The sequence below is a fragment of the Lontra canadensis genome, unplaced genomic scaffold (assembly GCF_010015895.1).
Source record: "Lontra canadensis isolate GAN:19392208 unplaced genomic scaffold, GSC_riverotter_1.0 scaffold37, whole genome shotgun sequence".
Lineage (NCBI taxonomy): Eukaryota > Metazoa > Chordata > Mammalia > Carnivora > Mustelidae > Lontra > Lontra canadensis.
This window is the reverse complement of record NW_022631031.1, coordinates 13667639-13683259: the sequence shown is the minus strand read 5'-3', so window position 1 is coordinate 13683259 and position 15621 is coordinate 13667639. Positions and strand designations below refer to the sequence as shown.

Below are 15621 nucleotides of genomic sequence, written 5' to 3'. Positions count from 1 at the left end.
TCCGTGAAATGTCCCGCAAATCAGATAACAGACGAGGGTACCAAAGCCCTGGAATCGCAGTCACAATCCGCTACTGCTCCAAGCCCAAGGCACAGACCTAGCTGGGGGCTAACTGTGCAGGGTCAGAGATGAAATGACTCGGCATCCCCCTTCCCAGGGGCGGCAGCCTGCCGCTTTATAGCTCCGGCAATCTGTGCCCTTGCTTTGGGCTGCGCTAGGGAGCAAAAGACTGTTCTTGCCTTAAAAGAGACGAGGACAGCAAGGTAGTGAGCGGTAGTGGGAGAGAAAGTCCGCGCGGCCCTGCTCCTAAGGCCTGGAAGGTTTCAGGCTATTCCCGCCTCCATCCCCACCCCCAACCTTGCTGGCAGAGCCCTTCCCCCGCTCCCAGTCCCAGTGACCGGAATCCTGGCCTTCCCTTCTGATGCATAAAACATTCAGTGGCCTCCAGGGAGTTTTTGAAATTCTGGCGTAGGCTGCTTTACCCGTTGTTTCGGCCCTAGGGTCAAATACAACCCCAAAGGTTGAGTCGAGGGACGCTTTTAGCGCTAACCATACCCTTAATTTCACCTGAGTCCCCGTGGCCACCTCCCGCCCGCAGTCCCAGACATTATGAGGACCTTGTAAGGGGTCACTGGGCTTTGCCCAAATCCAGAAAGGACCGGTGGGTGGAGAACTGGATGAGTTTTTGATTTCTCCTTTTCTTTTCTTCTTCTTTTTCCTCCTGAGTGTAAACGCGCGTTAAGGTGGATGGTAATCCCCACTGACTGCGTCCGCGCCTTGGGTGGCCGCTGCAGTGTGGGTGCGACCGCGATCGCCGAGGGTCTGGCGCTTGACCTGGTCAGCAGAGGTGGAACGCCTCCGCAGGAAAAAGACAGTTCCCGTTTGCGTCTCGTGATGGTTTCATGTACAAGGCTAGGGTCGTGGAGTTGCCCGCGGAAATGGGGTCCCCGAGTGCTTAAATCTGGAAGACTTTTGCGCTCCAGGTTCCCCGCTCCAGCCAGCACCCTCCCCACCTCCTAGAGCTCTGCCCATGGCTTCTGCTGTAATTAATAGTATCAGAACCGCTCGTGGAAAAAAACGGAGCTCTTATCAAGACGATCAGGTGCCGCTGGGAAGAAGAAGAAGAAGAAGAAGAAGAAGAAGAAGAAGAAGAAGAAGAAGAAGAAGAAGAAGAAGAAGAAGAAGAAGAAAAAACGGTGTAAAAAAGATGATCAAAGCAGAAAGGAAAAGAACAGCCTAAATGAGACATTTAAAAGGAAAATGAAGTAAAGGGGTTTTGACTCTACATTTTCTATTTACTTTTGGGTTTAAAGAGTAGATATGACAAATACATATGTATATACTTTACCTTTAAACACTAAATATTGAAAATATTGAAATAGAACTTTCTTATTGAGAACCTTCCCCTAAAAATTTATCCTTATCTCTTCTTTCTCGTTTTGTTCCCCCCACACACCTCCCTGCGCAGTGCATCAGGGCACAATCTCTGTAGAACACATTTTTCATTTTCAGCATCATAAACCCATGCCATGAAGAATTGTAATAAATTTAAGTTTCAGAAAAAATAAAAGTGATGCTCTAAAGCTTTGTCAGTTGGCATTGGTTGATCTAGTAAAAAACTGCCGATCCAGCGCCTCATACCTTTCTTTAGTTCTTAATGTCCCTTTTTTGTTTTTTTTTTAGTCATCTGAAACCACCCTCTCCTAGCCACGGACAAAGGAGGTTTGGCGGTGTTGCATAAACTCTTGGAGATTTTTCTAAATTAAACACAGTGATGCCTTTAAATAATAACTAAGTCTTAACAGAGTTTATACTTCCTTGATTGCACTGTCATTTCTCTCATCATTAGTCAATATCCTTGTGGTGACAAAATTCTCTGGCAAAAGTTCTACATCTGGTTTCAAAATAATTTTGAACACAGAACATGTTGATAATCAATTCCTGGTAGATCAGTGACTCTACCACGCAACGACAATGAATTGATCACCCAAAACCGAGCCCACTGACGTTGTAAATTGTTAACAGTGAAGTAAATGGGGACTCTTGGACTAAAATGTCGTTTCTCTGCTGGGAACAACAGATGTCAGGTAGCATTAACGCTTCTGTGAATGGGGAAGGAAAATTTGTCTTCAGACTTTTAACGTTTTATGGGAATTATATCTATATTTTGGTGTATAATATGACCACCTTCACTATCTAAGGATCTGGAAATAGTTTTAAGGAGAATGTCCACAGGTGATCTTTATACAACACACCTGTGAAAGATCTTTTGAATAAGCATAACCTGTTAATCGTTAGTCTTCCGCCTCAACTCTCTGGAGGGTTTCCTGGAGCCCACGGTGGACAGAGGCCGATTTCGTGACTCAGTTTGCAGACCTCGTGGGTAACAGGGTCCCACAGTATGTGTTTTGCTCAAGAAGGTCGATTCAAAGAAAACAGTATATGATTTCTCTACTTTGTTCTGATCTCGAGAACGACCAACTACTTGTTTTTAAAAGAGCCTTTCAGCAAGAGATTCAGAAGAAGGAAACAGAAAGTTCAGTAAGCCCGATCCAAAAGAAAAAGAAAAAAAAAATACCTAGCTCTTTGATCTCCCTGGCATTGTTATTACAGTCTTAAAATACCCGCCAACCCCTGGTCGGAAAAGAAAAACCTTACGGATTAAGTAACTATTTATCTCATGAGGATAATTACTTGTTTGACCTGAAGTCATTCATTCCCGAAACCACCAAGTTAAATTGTTGAGATGTTTTTAAAAGCCACAGCTTCTGGGCTATATTGCCTGATTAACAAAAGCCTGGTCCAGATGACCAGCGCGTCAGGAACGGGTTTGAGCATCATTTCTTGAAGTCTAAGGCTTGAGAAGGAGCCTAGGGTATGGGAGGGAGAAAGCTTTCCATCAGATACATATGTAAAGAAGTACTTAATGACTGAAGCCACAGGTGGCTGGGTTGCAGGGGAAGGGAAACTAGACCACCACTTCACTTCTTCCCATAACTCTCGGTCCCGAGCATCAGGGAAGGAGTTAACCCCGGCGGCCAAGGTGCAGTTTAATGAAATGGTTGCGGCTTCCCCTAGCGGTGTGACCGCGGCGCTGTCCCTAGGAACCGATTCAATTCCCCTTTAATAATACTTCCGGCCCTTTTCTGGACCTCGGTAGCTCGGAATTGTATCTGCATTCTGGGATCAGGAGGGTTTTCTCCACCGAGGCTGGTCCAAACGTACGGCCTCGGGGTCGACACCGCCCTAGACTAGGCGTGACCCGGGGAGGCTGACGGTGCCCGCGTTGCGGGCCGCTCGTGGCCTCAGGCCGTGGACACGGAACCTGGCGGGGCTCCTCTGGTGCGGGAGCGGGGAGGGGGGCTCCGAATGGTCAAGCCTCAGAGGGCCTCGCCCTGATGGTGGGAATCTGGGCATGTGGCGCGCGGCAGTTGCCGCCTGGCGGCCTCGGGGAGGCCCTGCAGAGCCGCTGCGGTCAGCGGGAGACCGGGGTTTGGGACTCGCTGGCCCGCCCGCCGGTCGCCCTGGGGCCTTGGGAACAGGGAAATGAGCGCGCTGAGGCGGTGGCGGCCTCGCTGCTTTCAGTTTTCATTGAGGCTGCTGGTTACTGTTTAACATCCCCACCCACGTTTCAGTTTGTTTAGTAAATCGATCGTTCTGTAAGAGTCAGGCCGCTGCCTTGTCGCCATCGAGCAAAACTAATATTCTTCAGCATATGGTCAAAAGTCTTCGCTAGAGATCCAGACAAACAAACAAACAAACAAACAAAATCCTTAAGCCTCCTCTCCCAGATCACCCAGCCCCACCCCCACCTCCCACCTCCCACCTCCGCGCTTTCCGCCAACTTCCCAAGCTCGGAAAAGTGCGGCACCGGACACCGCTGCTGGGGTGGGTGGGTGGGGGGGGACCTGCTGCTGGGAGATGCGGCGGCTGCGGCGCAGCTGACCGACGCGGGAGCTCCGGGAGCGCCTCCGCGCAGGTAAGTTCCTCGGCCCGCGCCGCGCGCTGGGGGCTGAGCCGGAGTCCACCGCTCCCGGCTGGTGTCGGGCAGGAGGAGTCTCGGCGCCCCTTGGGCTGCTGAAGGAGGGGCCCCCGCCCGGCCGCGAGGGGCTGAGCCTTAGGATTCCTACGCCGGGCAGGGATGAAAGTAGATACCCCGAGGCCTCCCGCAGCCTGCGGTGGAGCGAAGAAGAAAGGGCTGCAGGAGAGGCAGTGGGGGGCATGCGCAGGCCGTCCACCCGGGAAAAGTAAAATAAAAGTTGGATTTGTTTGGGCGAGAAAGCTTTGGTGCCGTCGGTGGGTCACGTGGTTGCCAGGTTTCTGGGGGCTTTGGTGGAGTTTTGTTTTGTTTTGTTTGTGGTCTGGGGCAAGGCTATGGCATATGGATGTCTACGGGCCGGGGAGGTTCGTGGGGGAGATGCTGGGACCTGGAGCATCACCCCAGCCCCCTGCTCAGCTTCTGTGTGTTCTCCCACAAAGACGTTTTGGGACTGGGTATCTTCCGGTGACGCTGCTGCAGTATTATTTGAGAAGCAAACTATGTATGTGTATGTAATAGTTACATAAATATGTACAATTCTATTTAAACCATTGTAGCTTCCTTGGGAAAGAGATGTCCCTTAGAAGCTTGTTTGGACAGTGCACCAGTTAAGCAAAATCATTCCACGTCTAAGGGGAATAAGCCAACACCCGATAAGATCTTTGAATTGAATATATGTGCTTTCCCACCTGATCCGCTTGTTCATGAGCCTTGTCCAAAATAGAGTCAAAGGACCCCTCTCCAGCCTGCAACCTTCAGTAAACTTTGATTTGACACCAGGGGCTAGAGGGTGAAGAATGCAGAAGGACAACCTAAAGGGATGTCCTGAAAGCTGGCCGCCTCATTGATAGCAACATTTCCTGTTTTTGTTTTGTTCCTTTTCCCACTTTTCCATTCGTTTTACAGGTATCTTCTCTCTTCTCCACAAACATTTATTCATTGTTAAAATATTCTTCCTCTCCAGCTATCACTATTTTTACATAATAATCCTGCTGTCCCCACCCTCTCACCACACCTTCCTCTTTTCCTCTTCTGTGGACTCCTCATGAAGCCACCTGATCTATTTATTGTGTTTGAAGTTAGAGGCGGAGTTGACTCCTGCCTGGTTCCATTTGTAGGAGACAGTGGAGGAGAGGGCGCTAAGAGTGGTTGGTGGTGAACTACCCATTTGTCTCGTTTCAAAATGTAGTAAAGGGCCGCCTGGCTGGCTGAGTTCATAGAGGAGGTGACTCTTGGGCTTGGGGTTCGTGAGTTCAATCCCCATGTTGGGTGTAGAGATTACGTTAAAGAAAATCTTAAAAACAAAAGTGGAATGGAAATTGAGAGCTGTTGTTCTCTTCTTTCCATTTCTCCTTAAGTTCCACTTATGGGCTAGAAATACAGAATTTTTCTCAACATACTTTATGAAGGTAACACAACACCACTTTTACTACATATGTGTATTAAGATCTTACAAGCCTTTTATTCTGTAGCTGTGATTCTAAGCATATGGAACAGCGCAAATTAATTTTGGTGATTGCTAAGATTTTTTTTAATACCCACATGTAAATAACTTTGTTTTTGTGTGCCCCATTTCTTTGAAAATTTTTGTTATTTCTGTGAATTCCAAAAGTAATAAAGCAACATGAATACTATGGTAAAATATAAAGTGAACCGCCTTCCCTATTCTACTTCATATGTGTAACCACCATTGATGGCACGGTTTGTTTCCCTTTACATACGTAACCACAGAAATTTTCCTTTCATTATTTCAAAAAAATGGTTAATGGCTCATATTCTACCAGTGTTCTGAAATTTATTTTTCATTTAATATTTTTCAAATATTTCTCTGTCAATATATGAAGATTCTTTTTTTTTTTTTTTTTTTTAAATATATCTACCCAACATAGCCAACCAGTATCTCCCAGAATATTCACTTGTTCATAGGATGGCTCACTGCCCAGGGGTGACCAGCTGAGGAGGAAGTGAGGACTGAAATCTTGACCTTACAAATAGTGATGTAGTAAATGTCTATGTACATTATTTTTTCAAGGAGATAGATTTATTCTGGGAAGAGAATTGCTGGCTCTAGGGGGATATTCACTTTAAATTCTATAGGTATTGCAAGGAACCTTCTTAAGTACCTACAGTGTATTTACCATGTTCTTGCCAACACTGGATGATACTATGTGTTTAAAGTGTTGCCAGTCGGGACGCCTGGGTGGCTCGGTTGGTTGGACGACTGCCTTCGGCTCAGGTCATGATCCCGGGGTCCCGGGATCAAGTCCCACATCGGGCTCCCAGCTCCATGGGGAGTCTGCTTCTCCCTCTGACCTTCTCCTCACTCATGTTCTCTCTCACTGTCTCTTTCTCAAATAAATAAATAAAATCTTTAAAAAAAAAAATAAAGTGTTGCCAGTCTGATTGAAGAAGTGATTTGTCATTGTTGGAGTTTTATAATTTGGAAATTATATAAACCAGTCTTGGAAAATCTGACTTAGAGAGTTTGGGAATTTTGTTTTAAAAATATAATAGAGGGGCGCCTAGGTGGCTCACTTGGTTAAGCCTAGACTCTTGATTTCAGCTTAGGTCGTGATCTCGGTTGTGAGATTGAGCCCCATGTTGGGCTCATTGCTGAGTGTTGAACCTGCTTACAATTCTCCCCCTTCCTCTGCCCATCCCCCTCCCCCCCCCCCCCCGCCTGGCTCTCATGCACTCTCTCAAATAAATAAATAAAGTAAATAAATAGATTTTTAAAAAATTAATAAAATAGAAAGGGAATTACATGCATTTCAAAATACCATCTCATTTTGAGCTTGTAAAGGATGCCATTGCCTTTGTTACTATCTATCCATTTACTAAATGGCTAGAGGTACTGGTACATGATAAGTGAGAATTTCTATGTTACAAACATGTATGTGCCTAGTGTTTGCTGTTGTGATTTTTGGCTCTTGACTTCCATGTTTGCCACCTTCATAAAAGAGGATTCCATACACTTGAAAACACAGTTTTAAATGAGATATCATAGCTTTGGATCCTTAAGCTATAGATGGTATACAATGATACCTTTGGGTAGAATCACTTCTGTTCACCCTCCATGTAGGAATTGTCCCCTATTGCTAGTAATAAGCTCACACAGACAAAAGGAATGCTTCAAGTATGGCTTACTCTTATAGCTGGACAACCTATATAGGAATATAATACACACACACACAAATACATATATGTGTGTGTATATATATAGCTAATATTTACTGAATTCTTAATACATGCTGAACTGTTTTAAGCCATTTACATGCATTTTTTCCTTCTAGATTCTTTAAACAAATTTCTACAGTTCATACCAATAATTTTCCTATTCCCAGATGAGGAAAAATAAAGCATAGAGAAATTTAAAAACTCTACTGAAGTTACACATCTACAGGTGATAAAACTGGAGATTCAAATCCAGGCACCATGGCTCTAGGCCAGGAGAGTAACCATGGCTGCTCTACCTGGTCATCAGGTTGCTCATTGCACAAGGTGACCAACTAAGGGGGAAGTGAGAACTGAAACCTTGATCCCCCACTCCCCCAGCCCAAGCTATGTTCCCTTATTCTTGTCTGAGTGTTCCCTGGGGAAGACACAAAATGTCTGTAAGAGCTCACAGCAACCTTACTCCTGATGTATTGATAGCTGTATATAAACACATTTGCTTATATAAGTAAGTACCTTTGTAACTCAGTACTATCTTGCCCATTCATTATGGGTACACCATCAAGAACAGATCTGCTTTATTGCCTGTACTCCTAACTTACACTTCATATGTATACAATACATGATACTGTATTAATACATATATTTAATACATGCTCTATGCGTGGGAAAATTAGCCTCTGATGTGTTGGCATAAAACCGTTGGGTTTGTCAAGATGGTTTTCTGGAAAATGCATAAGAAGTTCCTTTATTTTTTTTTCTATTTTGTGACTTTCCTTAACATTTTGAAGGACATGAAGGACATGAAGGACATGAAGGTCTTTGAGGATGACCAGCTCATGGCATATAAGCCAAGAAAGGAGGCTTTTTTGTCATACAGAGATGTTTATATCCCTGTCCCACCATTTACTAAAAGGGGAGCAGAGGTTAAGGGACTTGTAAAGTCCACCATCCTCATTTTTGAAGTGTATAGAGTTATAATACATATCTCATAAAATTGGTATGCTGATTATATATGTTAATACATGAAAACATTAGAACAATGATTTGGCATATATTAAGTACCCAGTATGTATTCTGTGTTGCTGCTATTGTTTTGATAGAATGAGATAATGCATCTAAAATACTACTTGATTTATAGTAAGTTGTTCATAAGTGTCACCTGTTTTTATTGACCCTCTCTCTAGAGAAATTGTATTTACATACACAAACAAATTACATATGTCTTCAAGAGTTTATGGAGCTCTAGAGACCTGCCTAAGCCCTCTAATGGGCCTCAGATGTATAAGATAGACATAGCTCCTGACTTCATGGGGGCTTTTCAGCTAAGCAGTGTAAAAGATTGCCCTGAGTATGTTGAATGGTTAGAACATGGGCTTTGGATCATTGAGATCTGGACACAAATCTCAGCCTTGCTCTCTGCTAGCTGTGTATCCCCGAGTAATTTATTGTTTCTTGCCTGAGTTTATGAGAATAATAGTAATTACTCACAAAATGTATGTGTATTAATTATTGTGTTATTTATATTAAGCATTTTCCTTGTTGAATGCTTGATACTTTCCCTATACTCTATTTCAAATATAGAAGAACCACATTTATCTGTGATAGCAAAAAGTCATCATAAACATCTAAGTAGTGTGTCCCTATCTCATCTACAGTATTGGCTAATAACGTCATCTGGGCCCAGTAATTTAGTATTTTTTAATATTTTGAATCTTTGAGTATTGTTCCTCTAGGTCACATACTGTGTTGTGTTTTGCTTGTGCTTTTAGCTTACTTAAGATTATGATATCTGTCCCACTCTTTGTTCATTTGTTTTGTGCTTTCTTGTTTCAGACATCATGGCTGTGAGTTGCACATAAAGTTGATACATATTAATTTAGCACAAATTAAGTTATATATACTGTACTAGATGTCTAGAATACAAATATGAATAGTATCTCTGCCCTCAAACAAAATAATCTACTTAGAAGACCAATACATATAATCGTCTATAATGTAAGGTGACAACTGTTCTATTAGTATAAAACATAGAAATACTGGGGGTGCCTGGGTGGCTCAGTGGGTTAAAGCCACTGCCTTCAGCTCAGGTCATGATCCCAAGGTCCTGTGATGGAGTCCCGCATTGGGCTCTCTGCTCAGCGGGGAGCCTGCTTCTCTTCCTCTCTCTCTCTCTGCCTGCCTCTCTGCCTACTTGTGTCCACTACTACTGTCTGTCCAATGGATAAATAAAATCTTTCAAAAAAAAAAACCAACATAGAAATACCGGGGTGCCTGGGTGGCTCAGTGGGTTAAGCCTCTGCCTTCTGCTCAGGTCATGATCTCAGGGTCCTGGGATCGAGCCTGGCATCGGGCTCTCTGTTCAATGGGGAGTCTGCTTCCCTCTCTCTCTCTGCCTGCCTCTCTGCCTACTTGTGATCTCTCTCTGTCAAATAAATAAAATCTTAAAAAAAAAACAAAACCAAAAACCATAGAAATACCATGGAAAATGGAAACACATAGAATACACTTAACTTGAGTCGCCTAGAGAGGAGTTAATGATGTTCTGATTAGATGTTGTTGAGCAGGGATCTTTTCTACATCCGAAAGGCATTTGGGGCAGAGGTAGTTACAATTGGAGTAGATGGTATGGCAAGGGATGATGTGGAGAAGCAACACTGGGCCAGATTGTGACTCGGTGCCAAAGATTGAGCTATGTCCTCTAGGCAGTGGGGAGCCCCCAGAAGTCTAGCAATAGTTTGGGTTATGAAAGTTCTCCTTCTTTTTTTTCCCTTAAGACCGACTGTTAGCATTTGAGTCAGATTCTTAGGAGGGGAGATAGGGAGGATATTGTTTTTCTATTTGGGGCTAATTTTCAGCAATATAATTAGTTTTTCTAATCCAAATTTTTGCAACAACCAGCTGTTCTCCTTTCCTCGTCTTGCCAGCCTCCAGTCAGTTTCCCAGAGAACAGGTGGGGAGATGTAGAGAAGATAGATTGGATCATTGTTTGTTTGTTTGTTTCAGGATTTTTCCCCTCCATTTAAAACAACTTGTTAACTTCTTAATGCCCTTAGCATGAAGTGCCAGATGAATTGGTCCATGATTTCCATTTAAAGCTTCCTCTCTCTTTCCTTGAGATCCCTTACTTTAGTCTTCAGCTGGAATAAATCTCTTAGTTCCTCAAATGCACTGTGCTTGGTGCCTTCAAAGTATGGTTTCTATTCCTTCTGACACTCTTAGCCACCACCAACATCATCTCCTCCCCACCCCCCATCACTCTAGCCAACTTCCACTTACCTTGCAGGTCTTTGCTTAAAAAACAAAACAAAACAAAACAAAACAAAACAAAACAAAACAAATTTTAAAATCTTTCCTGACTCCTGATCCAATATATCCATTTCCTTATATCTCATTGCTTCCCTGGCAAGACAAGTTGCTAGCTTCACCACACATTGGAGTTGGATGTTTGATGATCGTTCTCCCAAGCTGACTGTTGGGCTTCTGAGGGTAGGAACTGTTTTGTTCTTGCCCACTTCTTTAGCTGGGCATTTAGCTGAAGCTTAATGAAAGTGTGTTTACTGAATCAAACAACTATAATAGAGAAGGAAGGTGAAATACCAACAATGGGATTAAAATGCTTATTAAAAACCTAATTTTCAAGTACTGTATTCTCTATTGGGGCTAAAGCAGTGACTAGAAATGATTCCTAAATTTTTCATGTCTGGTTGGAATTATGAATAAAAAAACCATTACTGTGTAAGTGCAAATGTTGAGTATTGGAGGCTTATAGAAACCTACCAAAAGGTCCACTAAATTTTCTTAGAGTAAATTATACAAGATATGACATATGAATTCTTTATTTTTAAGTCAAGAGGGATATAATTTATTAAAATTGAGGAAAAATTACATTGAGAATTATATTGAGATAGAATTTACATTGCATAAAGTCCATCCTTTTTAAGCGTACATTGAGTTTTCTTTTTTTTTTTTTTTAAAGACTATTTATTTATTTGTCAGAGAGAGAGAGAGAGAGAGAGCACGAGCAGGGTGAACAGCAGGCAGGGGGAGAAGCAGACTTCCTGCTGAGCAGGGAGCCTGATGCGGGACTCCATCCCAGGACCCTGGGATCATGACCTGAGCTGAAGGCAGCCGCTTAACCAACTGAGTCACCCAGGTGTCCCGTCAGTGATTTTTGACAGATGTATGCAGTTATACAACCAGTACCACGATGAAGAGGTATAACATTTCTATGCCTACTTTACCCCAAATTCCCTTATGCCTTTTAGCAGGCAGACCCTTCCTCCTCTCTGCAGCAACCACTGATGCGATTTCTGTTTCCAGTGTTGCCTTTTCCAGAATAATATATAAATACGATAGTGTCATATACACCTTCGTGTCCTCCTTTTTCTCAGCATAATAATTTTGAGATCCCATTGTCTAAGTTTATGTATCAGTAGCTAATTTCTTTTTTAAAAAACTGATACATGAAGTACAATCGACAGAATAAATTGCACATATTTAAAGTGCACGATTTGAAAAGTTTTGACGTATGTTTATACTAGTGAAACAATCACCATAAAGGTAGTAAATATAGCTAATATCCCTAAAGGTTTCTTCAGACTCCTTTGTAAACCCTGCCTCCTGCTCCTTACTCAGATAACCACTGATACACTTTCTGCCCCTGCACATTAGTTTGTATTTTCTAGAATTTTAGATCTGTGAAATCACACAGTATTCTTTTGTGTCTGGGTTCTTTCACTTAGCATAATTATTTTAAGAATCATTCATTTTGTTGCATTTATCAATGCTTCTCTCTTTGTTTGCTTGCTTTTTGAATAGCATGACACTGCAAAGATATGCTACAGTTTGTTTATTCGTTGACCTGTTGATGAACATTTGGAGTGTCATTTTTGTTTTAGTTTTGGCTTTTGCAAATAAAGGGACTGTGAACATTCTTGTACAAGATCTTTGTGTGGACATATCCTTTCATTTGTTTTGTATACAGTTGACCTTTGAACAACATGGGTTTGAACTGCACAGACCCACTTTTTTGTGGATTTTTTTAAATAAATACAGTACAGTACTATAAATATATTTTCTCCTCCTTATGATTTTCTTCTTCTTTTTTAAGATTTTATTTATTTATTTGAGACAGTTCACAAGTAGTCAGAGAGTCAGGCGGGCGGGGGGCGGGATGCTGACTTCTTGCTGAGCAGAGAGCCCAATGCAGGGCTCAGTCCCAGGACCCTGAGATCATGACCTGAGCTGAAGGGAGAGGCTTAACCCACTGAGCCACCCAGGAGCCCCTGATTTTCTTAATAACATTTTCTTTTCTCTAGCTTCCTTTATTTTAAGAATCTAGTATTAAATACATATAATATACAAACTATCTGTTAATCGATGGTTTATGCTATTGGTAAGACTTCCAGTTAACAGTAGACTATAAGTAGTTAGGTTTTGGGAAGTCAAAAGTGAGATGTTGATTTTCAACTGCGTGTGTGTGTGGAGTCAGTGTCCCTAACACCTGTGTTGTTCAAAGGTCATCCGTAATTACTGAGAAGTATAATGGCTGGATTCTATGGAAGAAACTGTCAAACTTGTTCCCTTGTACCACTTTATGTTCCCACTAGTAGTTCTCGTTTCTTTACATTCTTACCAACACTTGGTATGCCCAGTCTTTTAATTTTAGACATTCTAAAAGTTATGTAATGAGATCTCTTTGTGGTTTTAATTTGCATTTCCCTAATGAGTAATGAATCTGAGCATTTTTTTCATGAGCTTATGTACATGCATGTATTTTCTTTGGTGAAGTTTTGTTCAAACCCTATGCATCTCCATCTACCTTTTGTGTGTGTGTGTTTTCTAAATTTTTTTAAAATTTAATTTTTTAATTCTTTTTTAGTGATCCAAAATTCATTGTTTATGCACCACACCCAGTGCTCCATGCAATCCGTGCCCTCCTTATTAAGGAGGCTCACCCAGCAGCAACCCCCAAGCCCTCCAAAACCCTCAGTTTGTTTCTCAGAGTCCATAGTCTCTCATTGATTGTCTACCCACCTTTTAAAAATTGAGTTGTTTTCTTACTATCGAATTGTAAGAGTTCTATATATAGTATAGCTACAAGTCCTTTATCAGATAGTTTATTCTCCTCCATATGAATTTATGTTTATACAAGGGCTAGGATTTGACCAAAAGAAGAAGACAGTAAATGATATTTCAGTCATTAAAAAAAGAATAGCTTGTGCAAATGAAAAAAAAAATAAAGTTAGTTTTATGGCTTTATGAGACCCTGATGTGTGGTAATATAGGAAAAGGTGGTGGAAAGTAATTTTATAAAAATAGGAAGCAGTCTGAACATAGACACTTTTTTATGCCATGCTATGGAATTTAGACTTTTTTTTTGTGAGCACTAAGATTAATAAATATCAGTATAATAACAATAATGATACTAATACTTGCTTTACAGTTTATAGAATTCTTTTATATGTATGATTTGTGGTGCTTTCCCCTACATTATTTTATTTAAGTCCTTTGACAGCCATGGGAAGACAAAGACTTGGAAGCATGTGCAGCCAGTATTAAATATGGGTTTTTGGATTTTGAGCCAATGTCTTTTTAGTGAGTGTGTGTGTGTGTGTGTGTGTGTGTCTGAATTTAATGTGTGATGCAAGAGTGATAGTTGTGTTGGTCTGTAAGGAGTACACTCTCCCAGCAGGGCAGGGGATAGGGTCCTGCTGAGTTCTGGGAAATGGTATAGTAGACCCTGGTAAAGGTTTGGGAGTATAGTTATTCTTTGAAAATGACAATTCACAGTCAATGTGGTACAAAAATTCCAGAATCTCAGAGGATTTTGTAGACTCTGAATGTTTTTAGTTGTCCTTTATTTGTAAGCTGATTCTAGATGAATAAAGTAAAATTATATGTATTTGTTAGTTAATTTGCTAAAGAAACATATAGGATGACCCAGTTTTTTTTTTATTTTAATTTTTTAAAAAATTTCTCTTGAGAAATTCAAAGATAACAGGAAGTTTTTAATTAGCAATAATCGCGCCTCGGATAAACCTCATTGGCTACGATACTGCCACTGCGCAAAGCTAACAGGAAGTTTTTAAACATAATTCTTTGGTTCAGTATATTTGATTTCTTTTGTCCTGTTCAGGACCCTGACTTGTTTTCCCATACCACTGACATGCACCCTTTGTCAACCTCAGAAACATGAAAAAAATTACATGCTGAACAAGCTCACAATTTATGTCTGTCTTCTTTCTTTCTCTTTCTTTCTTTCTTTCTTTCTTTCCTTTCCTTTCCTTTCCTTTCCTTTCCTTTCCTTTCCTCTCTTGGAAGTTTTGACATTTCCACATTTGCTCCTTTTTTGGAAATTTCATCCATCTTTAATTTCTGTGGCTTCTTTTCATGGTAAAGAGATATTCATACTTCAAATAAGGGATTTATTCATATTCAAATACCCTCTTACCAAGTATGTAAAAGCAAATTAATAATTATGTTTAGTGTGTCCATACACATTGCTGTGTTATCTGTATATCTTCTGTGTAATCATTTCAAAATCACTTTAAGAACTGCTCAGGTACTGTGAAATATATCTATGCAGATTTAGCATGGGACTGCTGTTTTCTCACTGATTAATCTGGAATGCCAGAGGGTCTTTTGAAGCATATTTGCAAAGCCCTTCTCATCAAATGTATGCGATTTAGGTAGTTTGGGGCAATGGAAAGAAGATCCAGTCTATCAAGTCAAACAGACTTGACTCAAACCTGTAGGGCTATGAGGATGTTAGCCAAGTGTTCTGAGCCCCGCCTTGCTCATGCGCACAGTGTGTTGGTTAAAGGAGGCGCGGCTGGCTGGATCATTTGGTAGAGTATGCGACTCTTAATCTCTGGGTCAAGAATTCAAGCCCCATTCTGGGCATAGAGAGCCTACTTAAAAAAAAAAAAAAAAAAAAAAGCTAAATGAGACAGCATTTAAAGTATCCAATATAGAGTCGGACATGAGACAGATACTGAGATCACTTGCTCATTTGTATCCTCTCTATATCATGTTAATATTTCTATATATTTATCCTGCTTCTGTAGGTTTCGTATACATACATATAGATATAAGCACATACCCATAACTTACTATTACCGTTAACTACCATGACTAGTGACCATTTATTAAATATTTTCTGTGTGCTGGGCTCTCAGTGCTTCACGTAAATCATTTAGTCTTTACACTAACACCATAAGGTATAGACTATTACTATCTCCATTGTGCAGATGAGGAAACTGAGGCAAAGAGGTAAAGACGTAGCTGAGACTGCACAGCTAGTTAAATGTAAGCATCAGGGGTGAATCAAGGCCGTTCGCCTCCAGAGTTTAGATTCCTCTTACAGAGATGTTACGCAGTTGATTTCCTCAGTTTTCACAGTA

At 41.4% G+C, this 15621-nt stretch overlaps 1 protein-coding gene and 1 pseudogene across 1 annotated transcript in view; one reads left to right on the top strand and one right to left on the bottom strand.

The window, feature by feature from the left end:
* Window positions 1–3901: 3901 nt before the first annotated feature.
* Window positions 3902–15621, top strand: part of HNF4G (hepatocyte nuclear factor 4 gamma) — a 121681-nt gene continuing 109961 nt past the window's right edge. The window contains exon 1 of the mRNA XM_032869166.1: window positions 3902–3979. The gene's annotated coding sequence lies outside the window, so the exon portion shown is untranslated. The remainder of the gene's footprint in view (window positions 3980–15621) is intronic.
* Window positions 14172–14291, bottom strand: LOC116874581 (annotated as a pseudogene).